Source organism: Eurytemora carolleeae, unplaced genomic scaffold (genome assembly GCF_000591075.1).
Source record: "Eurytemora carolleeae unplaced genomic scaffold, Eaff_2.0 scaffold530, whole genome shotgun sequence".
In the NCBI taxonomy this organism is placed as follows: domain Eukaryota; kingdom Metazoa; phylum Arthropoda; class Copepoda; order Calanoida; family Temoridae; genus Eurytemora; species Eurytemora carolleeae.
Genome location: NW_019397460.1, coordinates 103,246 through 113,442, shown reverse-complemented (window position 1 = coordinate 113,442; position 10,197 = coordinate 103,246). Strand labels below are relative to the sequence as shown.

The 10,197-nt window shown below is 31.5% G+C and overlaps 1 protein-coding gene across 1 annotated transcript in view; it reads right to left on the bottom strand.

Annotated features, from left to right (window-relative positions):
* The window catches only part of LOC111714416 (uncharacterized), a 32,673-nt gene that overhangs the window by 20,300 nt on the left and 2,176 nt on the right, over positions 1-10,197 (bottom strand). Inside the window, exon 2 of the mRNA XM_023489519.1 lies at positions 8,314-8,317. The gene's annotated coding sequence lies outside the window, so the exon portion shown is untranslated. The remainder of the gene's footprint in view (positions 1-8,313; positions 8,318-10,197) is intronic.

Sequence of the window (10,197 nt, the reverse complement as noted above, 5' to 3'; positions counted from 1 at the left end):
TAATAATAATAATAATAATAATAACAAAAATAATAATAATAATAATAATAACAATAATAATTAAAAAGATTCTGTTATAATTACAGATTACTATTAGCTCTGATCAAATATTTGTGTGCGTCTAATTACACCACTTAGTATAATTACAGTGAATTTTAATTGTTTTAATTAACGGGCAGTTTATGTAACAATTCAGGCATTTCACATTTAGACCAAGATATTAACAAAGAACCATTCTCTTTATGGCTCCCTATGCTTGAAATTAACTGTTGTCATAAATTCAGACAATAATTCTAACTACAATTTTACCGATTGCTCCTATAAACGTTAGATGGGGATTAGAATAATTGTTCTCCTTTGATAATCAATTTTTTAAAGCAAATGAAGTCTTTAATTTCTTTAACTGTGTATTGTGTACATTTATATATGTATATGTATATATACAAATGTATAAATGTAGATATATAAGTAAATACATAAATATATATATATATGTATATGTATATATATATACAAATGTATAAATGTAGATATATAAGTAAATACATAAATATATATATATATATATGTTAAAGGAATTGAATCTTTGCCACAAATTCAGTTTTTGTAAAACCTATATCTTTGCAACCTTATGATGTAAACCTTTTATATTTCAAACTTACATTATTTGATCTAATAGCCTTCATAGTTTGAAATATTAAAGGTCTACGACATTGGGTTGTAACGATATTGAATTTTGAAAATCAGAGTTTGTGGTAAAAACTCAATTCCTTAGGCTACAGCCTACATTAAATATGTCACGTCAAACTTATGTAAACTAGAAATTCAAGGCGCTTCGCGCCCTTCTTTCTAGGCTTTTAGGGCGCTTCGCGCCCATCTTCTAAATTAATTGTGAACATGTTCTCTTTGCGTACATCGTAAAACAAAACAAAAATAATTTGCTGATTTTCACAAAAAATTTCGCGGATTTTTAAAATTTTTCAAAATTTAATGACGATTGAATTTTGATGGAGACAAATATATGAAATTTTGATTCTTCATAAACCTTCCCTGGGGTCCCTAGATGTCCCACTTTAGTCTAAACTAAACATATTTTCTCCAGTGGCACTAATTATATTTGATAATCTATTTGATTTGATCTAACAAATGCCTTAGTATCTTTTCGATACATAAATTTCTTGTTTATAAAGTTAGTTCTAAAATTATATTTTGGTAGAATTACGGTTAGAAACCCGAAGGCCAGAATTTGGACTAATTTGATGGATGAATAGACAAATAATCTATAGATACAAGAAGATAGATAGATAGATAGATAAATTATTAGATAGGTAAATAGATAGATAGATAGATAAATTATCAAATAGGTAAATATATAAATAGATAGATAAATTATCAGATAGCTAAATGATAGATAGATAGATAGATAGATAAATTATTAGATAGGTAGATAGATAGATAGATAGATAGATAAATTATTAGATAGGTAAATAGATAAATAGATAGATAGATAGATAGATAAATAGATAGATAGATAGATAGATAAATTATTAGATAGGTGAATAGATAGATAGATAGATAAATTATCAGATAGGTAAATATATAGATAGATAGATAAATTATCAAATAGGTAAATAGATAGATAAATTATCAGATAGGTAAATAGATAGATAGATAGATAAATTATTAGATAGGTAAATAGATAGATAGATAGATAAATTATCAAATAGGTAAATAGATAGATAAATTATCAGATAGGTAAATAGATAGATAGATAGATAAATTATTAGATAGGTAAATAGATAGATAGATAGATAGATAAATTATCAGATAGGTAAATAGATAGATAGATAGATAGATAAATTATCAGAAATAGATTTGTTTTGTTTTGATTTTGTTTACCAATACCAGCTGATCCAGGAATTATTAAAGCAAAAAGCTTGAACTGTTTAGTTCTATAATATCTCAAAATCATTGTGAATGTTCGCGAAATATATAAAGGTGTGTAAAAAGAGCCATTGATTGTTATCATCTTGTCTCATATAGTTGAGTCCAAGGGTGAGATAGTAAAAAATGTGTGCAAAATAATAAAGTGTAAAGCTGGGCAGGAAAGGAAAATCAGTGTGTATAATTATCCCAAACCTCAGGCTGTCAGATTTTGTAATTTTGATGGATTGATTGATTGGTTGATGCACGAGCAACAAAATATTAAAATTTATTCCGATAGAATTTTTCCGATCAATGTTGGTTCCATGGGGGGAAATAATAGGCAAAGGTATGCAAAATATTTTCCGATCAATGTTGGTTCCATGGGGGGAAATAATAGACAGAGGTATGCAAAATATTTTCCGATCAATGTTGGTTCCATGGGGGAAATAATAGGCAGAGGTATGCAAAATATTTTCCGATCAATGTTGGTTCCATGGGTGGAAATAATAGGCAGAGGTATGCAAAATATTTTCCGATCAATGTTGGTTCCATGGGGGGAAATAATAGGCAGAGGTATGCAAAATTTTATCCGATCAATGTTGGTTCCATGGGGGAAATGATAGGCAGAGGTATGCAAAATATTTTGCTATTTATTCTATATCGCGAAGGTTTGCCATTACGGAGGCAGAAGAGATTTAAGTTTTACATAAATAAAGTTTGACATCATTCTCATGGGTTTGAAGATTCCAACATGATGTAATCATTTCAATACTCTAGTCAATCCATATTTTATGCCCTAACGTGGCCAGATTTTTTGAAAGCAGTTTTATAAGCGAAAATTAGAAAATTCAAAACACATAAAAACCGAAGGAAGATGATTCCGAGGCGACTCGGACGTGAAAATAGGGAGAATGTGGCTCGGACGATAAATTGTTGCGGCTGGCCTTCCTCCCCTCATTCAATTGGTTTCTGCAAAATTGTTTGAAGTAGAAACAAATTTTCAAATTCCAACATTCATTCAAAATCTTCATAGATTCATAAATTGTATAGGAGGTTGCAACTAAGGAATATTCACCAACAGCATCAAAACCTTCTGCGGCGTCAGATATGCGTACTGCATGCATCAAAACCTTCTGCGGGGTCAGATATCAAGGTTATTAACCAGTCATAGGTAGCATGTACGGTTACCCTAAATAGATGAGACTGTAAAGACGACTTAAAAATCTTCAAATTTTAAAATTTCAAGTTTAAATTATGTGTTCTGACATGAATGTTTTACTGACCTATTTAATGATTTGGCAAAGAAAGGAAGAAATCTATTGTCCCAGGAATCATAAATATAAGGAGACAGACAGTATTAATTCTGAAGTCTCAACCTTTGTGGGTAACTCTGCATTCCAAGATCTTTAAGGGGAATGTCATGGATGAGTGAACGTTTCATATTTCAAGAATTTAAAAAGTAACGGCAACATATTTCATAATCATACATTTTATGCACAATTCATTTACATTTTTAATGGTGCAGTTTTGAAAAGAAATCCAAAATAGATAACACTAGGATCAGTAGTACAAGCTTTAAACAAGGAGTTAAAACAATCTGCATTCCTTTGCAACAAGCTGGTTGTTGGTATGCAACAACTTTCATTGAATCCCACTAATCAACAATCTTCTTATGCATCTATGTTAAAACAATCTGCATTCCTTTAAAACAAGCTGGTTGTTGGTCTGCAACAACTTTCATTGAATCCCACAAATCAACAATCTTATTTATGCATCTATGTTAAAACAATCTGCATTCCTTTGAAACAAGCTGGTTGTTGGTATGCAACAACTTTCATTGAATCCCACTAATCAACATTATGCATCTATGTTAAAACAATCTGCATTTCTTTGAAACAAGCTGGTTGTTGGTATGCAACAACTTTCATTGAATCCCACTAATCAACAATCTTTTTTATTCAGGTCTATGTTAAAACCAGCTCGTTACAAAGAAATATGATATTTACTTTTAGAAAAATTGACACAGTGTTCCTTAAGAGCAAAACAGTTAACTTGGTATTGTGGAGCAAATTCAATGGAAGAAAATGGAATAATTAATTATGTATAAAGATTAGGATGGAAGTATAAAAAATAAATATTTTGGATTAAGATGGAAGAATAAAGGATAATTGATACACGACTAAGATTAAGATGGAAGAGTAAAGGATAATTGATACACGACTAAGATTAAGATGGAAGAGTAAAGGATAATTCTTACACGATTAAAATTAAGATGGAAGAGTAAAGGATAATTGATACACGACTAAGATTAAGATGGAAGAGTAAAGGATAATTGATACACGACTAAGATTAAGATGGAAGAGTAAAGGATAATTCTTACACGATTAAAATTAAGATGGAAGAGTAAAGGATAATTGTTACACGATTAAAATTAAGATGGAAGAGTAAAGGATAATTGATACACGATTAAAATTAAGATGGAAGAGTAAAGGATGATTGATACACGATTAAAATCAAGATGGCAAAGTAAAGGATAGAGATTAAAGGATTGGGATGAAGATGGAAGAATAAAGGATTAAGATGAATAATTCAAATTTCAAGTTTTTAAGTAGAAATTGAGCCAAATTGTCAAAATATTCCAAACTCCAAAATATCCCGGGTGTATCTCTGAGAACCAGCGATATCTCAACATGGACAAGAATATATGATTTGATGGAAACCTTTTCATTGATGGCGTTAACCGAAATATATGCTATTCTCTTTAAAAAATCAAATGGCATTTGCCTTCTTTGTCTAGCTCTTGGCGGCCGTTTGGAGAAAGTTGTTGCGAGTGAAGGGTTTCTCAAAACATACAGAGCGTCCCATATCATATTAGATTATCTCCAATCTTTAACACCAAAATAAACCCTTAATACTCGAAAAACTTATCATCTTCCGCAAGAAAATTCTTATATAAGCCTTATGTTATTTTTCAAATTGATTCATTCTAATGAAATTTTCTAATTAGTCCCGAAAATCATAATTAAGACCCGTTCTCGGTCTAATATGATGTGGGACACCCTGTAAATAAAGAGTAAAATAGGTAGCTAAACGTTCTTGAATTTACTGGGTTAAGTTTTGTAAAGGTGTCTCCACTGTACAGAGTGTATCTTTAAAAAAAAATATATCTCATAAGGACGGAGGGATATGATTTGACGGAAACCTGTTTCCAATCACCCTTATGAATGAAGACCAGGAAATAGTTGAATTTGCTCCGCAGTACCAAGGTAAACATTTTGGCTCTGAAGGAACACTGTGTTGAATTCTAGGTGAGATTCTTTTATAATCTGTAGATCCAAAATGTTGTTGAGTAAGGATTTAAAATATTGTGGACATGGTACCATGGTACCGGTATCTTAGTGATTTTACAGCTGAGAATCTGGGAAAGAGGAGCAAGGTTGAAAATAAAAAAAAAGTTTTATTTTAAATTTTATGTTCTGACAAATTTTTTGTGCTGTCAGTAAATAAATTAACAAAAAGTTAAGGGGTTTTATGAAATAAGAATGGAATTAATGAATGGAAAATTTTTAAAATCACATCCTCTTTTTATATTTCCTGAATTTGTGGAATAAATTTAAAATGGTGTTGAAAAAACGGTATTGTAAACAGGTCAACGTTTTCCAGTAATTTAAAATCCTATTTTCTACATAAACTTGCTGAAAGCTAAAGTATAGATTGTATAGATTTTTGAACTGTTTAGCTTGATTGTACTTAGGATCTAAGTACAATACCTTCTTATAATATTTTGTTTTATTTTCTATTCTCCAGGTTTACTAGAGCTCTCATAATCGGACCTACACGGAACCATTACACAAATATTCACCCCTCTTATCCCTTTTTTTAATAGTAAGAATCACAAGGCTGATAAATCTAAAGTTTTCAGGTACCCGGACCAGACACTATAGACATTGAGATAATGAGCTCTCAGGGTTTCCCGGCATTGAAACATTCTAAAAATTATCAAATTGTTTTTAATAACCCATGTATGTACAAAACTATTTCTGTATTTTTTTTACTAATATTTCCCTTAAATGGCGTCTTCATTTTCAAAAAATTCTTAGAAAATTTATTTATTTATATTAGTGCTGGGTTATAAAGTGGGGTGGGAAGGAGAAAAAAGGGGGCTTAACAATCTATTTGCATGAGAAAGGAGGTAAAAGAAATGTGGGATATTAGTTGGAGGGAAGGAACTTCGGGGGGTTTCATAGGAGATTAAATTTGACCGCGAGATGGGTTGTAAGGATTTAACCCTATACTTGTAAATGAACCGCAGCTACATGTGTCTAACGATTGATGGGTACAGGGCAGGGAAAGGAGGGAGAGGGAGGGGGGGTGGGGGGGGGGTTGTAATTTAGACAATTAGGATACCAGTAACCTGACCCTCAAAAATTAGTCTTCAACATTACAATAATGTAAGAAGATACTCTCTGGTAAATTTTGATCAGTTTTACTTTTAGGTGAATTGGGGTCTACGGCGCATGCAGTTTTTTTTTTCTTTTTGATTTTTAGCATTTTAATTTGATTATTATTATTCTATTATTATAATCGTTTATCAATTGGTTTAGATATCACATTTAAAATTCAGATTTGATGAGTTCATGAAAAATTCGTAGACCTTGATTTTAATACACCCAAAAAAATGTTCTCGACATTTTTAATTATGTTATGACAAATCTTATCTATATCCTGGAATTGGGTCACTTATAAAAATATGTTTTTAAGTTCCTCAGTGCACAGATATTTTAATAGTACAAGTTGTTAGTTTACCTCTGAAGTAAATGCCTGAAGGATGATCTTTTTAGCTTATTGCCTAGAGCAGGGGAAATAGTAATACAAAACGGATACTGCAGTGATAAATCAAGTTTTTCTGATACACCCTGGATATAATGTAATTTTTAGGTTTCTCTGATACACCCTGGATATAGTGTAATTTCTAGGTTTCTCTGATACACCCTGGATATAATGTAATTTCTAGGTTTCTCTGATTCACCCTGGATATAGTGTAATTTCAGGGTTTCTCTGATACACCTTGGATATAGTGTAATTTCAGGGGTTCTCTGATACACCCTGGATATAGTGTAATTTCAGGGGTTCTCTGATACACCCTGGAGTGGATATACTGTAATTTCGGGTCAAATTAATCTTTAAATTGTGCAACACAATTTTACCCATGTAAACACTAAAAAAAATCGAAGTCTTTGTTTTTTCTGTATTCCTTATAATTTCTTTCTATTTAAAAAACATCTGATATAGGTTTAAACTTTAAACATAATTTAGCTACGGCAGGTCTAAAATTAAAGTTCTGAAACTTTCAAAAATGGTCAGGATTGTTATATTTAAAATCTAAAAGACATTGAAACTCCGTGCTTTGCATTTTAGACCCCTATGGGCTATACGTTTTCAGTGTAAATGGCATCCTTTGTAAAAGGATAATAAAAAAATGTAACCATTTAAATGAAAACGGGATTACCTTTATAACTGAAAAATTGCAAAAGTTTTATAAAATAATTTATAAATTTCTTAGAAATTTTAGATTAACATAAATGATTAATTCTTTCATAAAATTTTTATGCATTATCGAGAAGCATATTTGATTCATCTTATTATTAGTCTTTTTTCGCCGTGATAAAAATTAATATTATTGTTGCTAGAAAATAAAAATGATGAAAATGAATAAATGATAAAGATGATAAAGATGATGAAAATAAAATGAATTCATAATTTCCAGGTTTTATAGGGAGATTCAAATAACATTGGTTTTATTTGCGTAAATATATTACTGTGATCTTGCCAGGCTAGATTGAAAATTGTGTAACATGCAGTTACATCATGTTAACTGACCAACCCTGTGCATGAAGGTGAACAATGTACAATACTTCTCTAATGTTTTCTGACCAATCCTGTACATGAATGTACAATACTTCTCTAGCGTTTACTTAACAACCCTGTACATGAAAATGTACTCTGTACAATACTTCTCTACTGTTTTCTGACCAACCCTGTACATGAATGTACAATACTTCTCTAGCGTTTACTGACAAACCTTGTGCATGATGATGTACAAAACTTCTCCAGTGTTTACTGACCAACCCTGTTCATGAATGTACATATTACAATACCTCTCTAGTGTTAACTTACCAACCCTGTACATAAAGATGTACAACACTAATCTAGTGTGTACTGACCAACCCTGTACATGATGATGTACAAAACTTCCCCAGTGTTTACTGACCAACCCTGTTCATGAATATACAATACCTCTCCAGTGTTTTCTGACCAACCCTGTACATGAATATACAATACCTCTCTAGTGTTTACTGACCAACCCTGTACATGAATGTGCAATACCTCTCTAGTGTTTACTGACCAACCCTGTACATGAAGAAGTACATTACTTATCTAGTGTTTACTGACCAACCCTGTACATGAAGATGAACAATACTTATCTAGTGTTTACTGACCAATCCTGTACATAAAGATGTACAATACTTATCTTGTGTTTACTGACCAACCCTGTACTTGAAGATGTACAATACTTATCTAGTGTTTACTGACCAACCCTGTACATGAAGATGTACAATACTTCAAGTGTGAAAACTTCTCATTAGCGAGTAAGCAGCATGGGAACTACTTTGACCATAATCCTAAATTAAAAAGTCATGATGGGAAACAAAATTTAAAATGCAATGCTATGGAACCTATGGTATGACAAATGGTGGGAAATATATGCGGAACAATTAGTGATGTGCATAGACTAACAACAATACAGATAGAACACTAGATGTCGTCAAGATTTAGGGGTTTTTCGTTCACAATAACCCTGAGGCAAGGGCCCAAAAAAGTTAAGCGTATGCTCTCTTTCTGTCTTGTCATTCAACACAACATGCACGTAACTCCTTTGGGCTTCTGCCTCAGGGTTATTGTGAACGAAAAACCCCTAAATCTTGAAAAGACAACATCTAGTGTTATATCTGAATGTTTATTAATATATGGTGAAGTGTATCTATCTGCGCATATATGTGTTTAGTTGTTGAGAGAAGGGAGTCTTACGATCCAATCCTGAGAAATACCACACGGTACATATATTAGGTCTTTAGGGAAGTAGCGAAACATGTTTAGTCCAATGATATGTGTATAATCTTTAAAATTACACATTAGTAGCTCCAGGACACAATTTAGGCTCTCCCAGCAAACTTCTAGACTTCATTTCAAGATCGTTTAATTCTGCCCCTGGCCTACACAATTTCTAAATTTAAATTTGACATCTCTGAAAACAGTCCATTTCGGGAAGTTAATGAACTTATAATTGAATTTTGAGAATTTCAGACTTTTTTGTGGATTTCAGATAATTGCTCTCTAGCATTCGTCTCAAACATTTTGTTCAAAATGAAATGTAAATTTACAAACAGAGTAATGCAGAAAGGGCAAGACTTCAAATTTCTTTTCAAAATTATCCAAAGCGGAATTTTTGTTTAAAGTATTGTTTTCTTGAATGCTTGATCTCAATATCCAACGTTGACACTTTTAAATTTGAGAATAAATGTTTGATTCCTAATTTGAAGTTTTCAGTTGCAGTGTACGAATAATTATGAACACCACAAGATATCAAAGAGGAACTAATTAAATAAATTAAATTTCAATTTTATAACATGGAGAAAATGCTTAATCTCGATATTCACAATACAAAAATTCTACAGCGGGGCAAAAAAAGTATGGAAAAGGAAGACAACATTCTAAGTAAATAAATGTGTATTTGATTTTAAACAGCAAATATAGGGTGTCCCACGAAACATGACAGGTTAACCAAATACCAGTTGCTTGATAGTAAACTTATTAAGTAAAAAGGGTTTATGCGCAGTTAATGACTTGATTGAACAGACATCTTTCAATTCCAATATTTTATGGGAGCCACTGTATCCGTTTTAACCGGTTTATAACTGAAAGATTATTGAATGTCCTTGAAGATTAAAAAAGTGCATTATTGCAACTGCAACAGTGCAGATATATAGGCAAACCGGAGGAATCCCACGATGCACTTTATCTCATCTTTATATTTGTGTTGGGTTAGCTGGGCACTGCAGGTATAGGGCAGGTTGGTAGAACATAAATTCTTGTGTTTGGTATTATATAATCATATTTAGATCATCGTTTATAAAGCAATATATAAAGATTCCTATACTACAGATATTTAAATTTTTTAATTAGATTAGACATGATCCAAAGCATGTACCC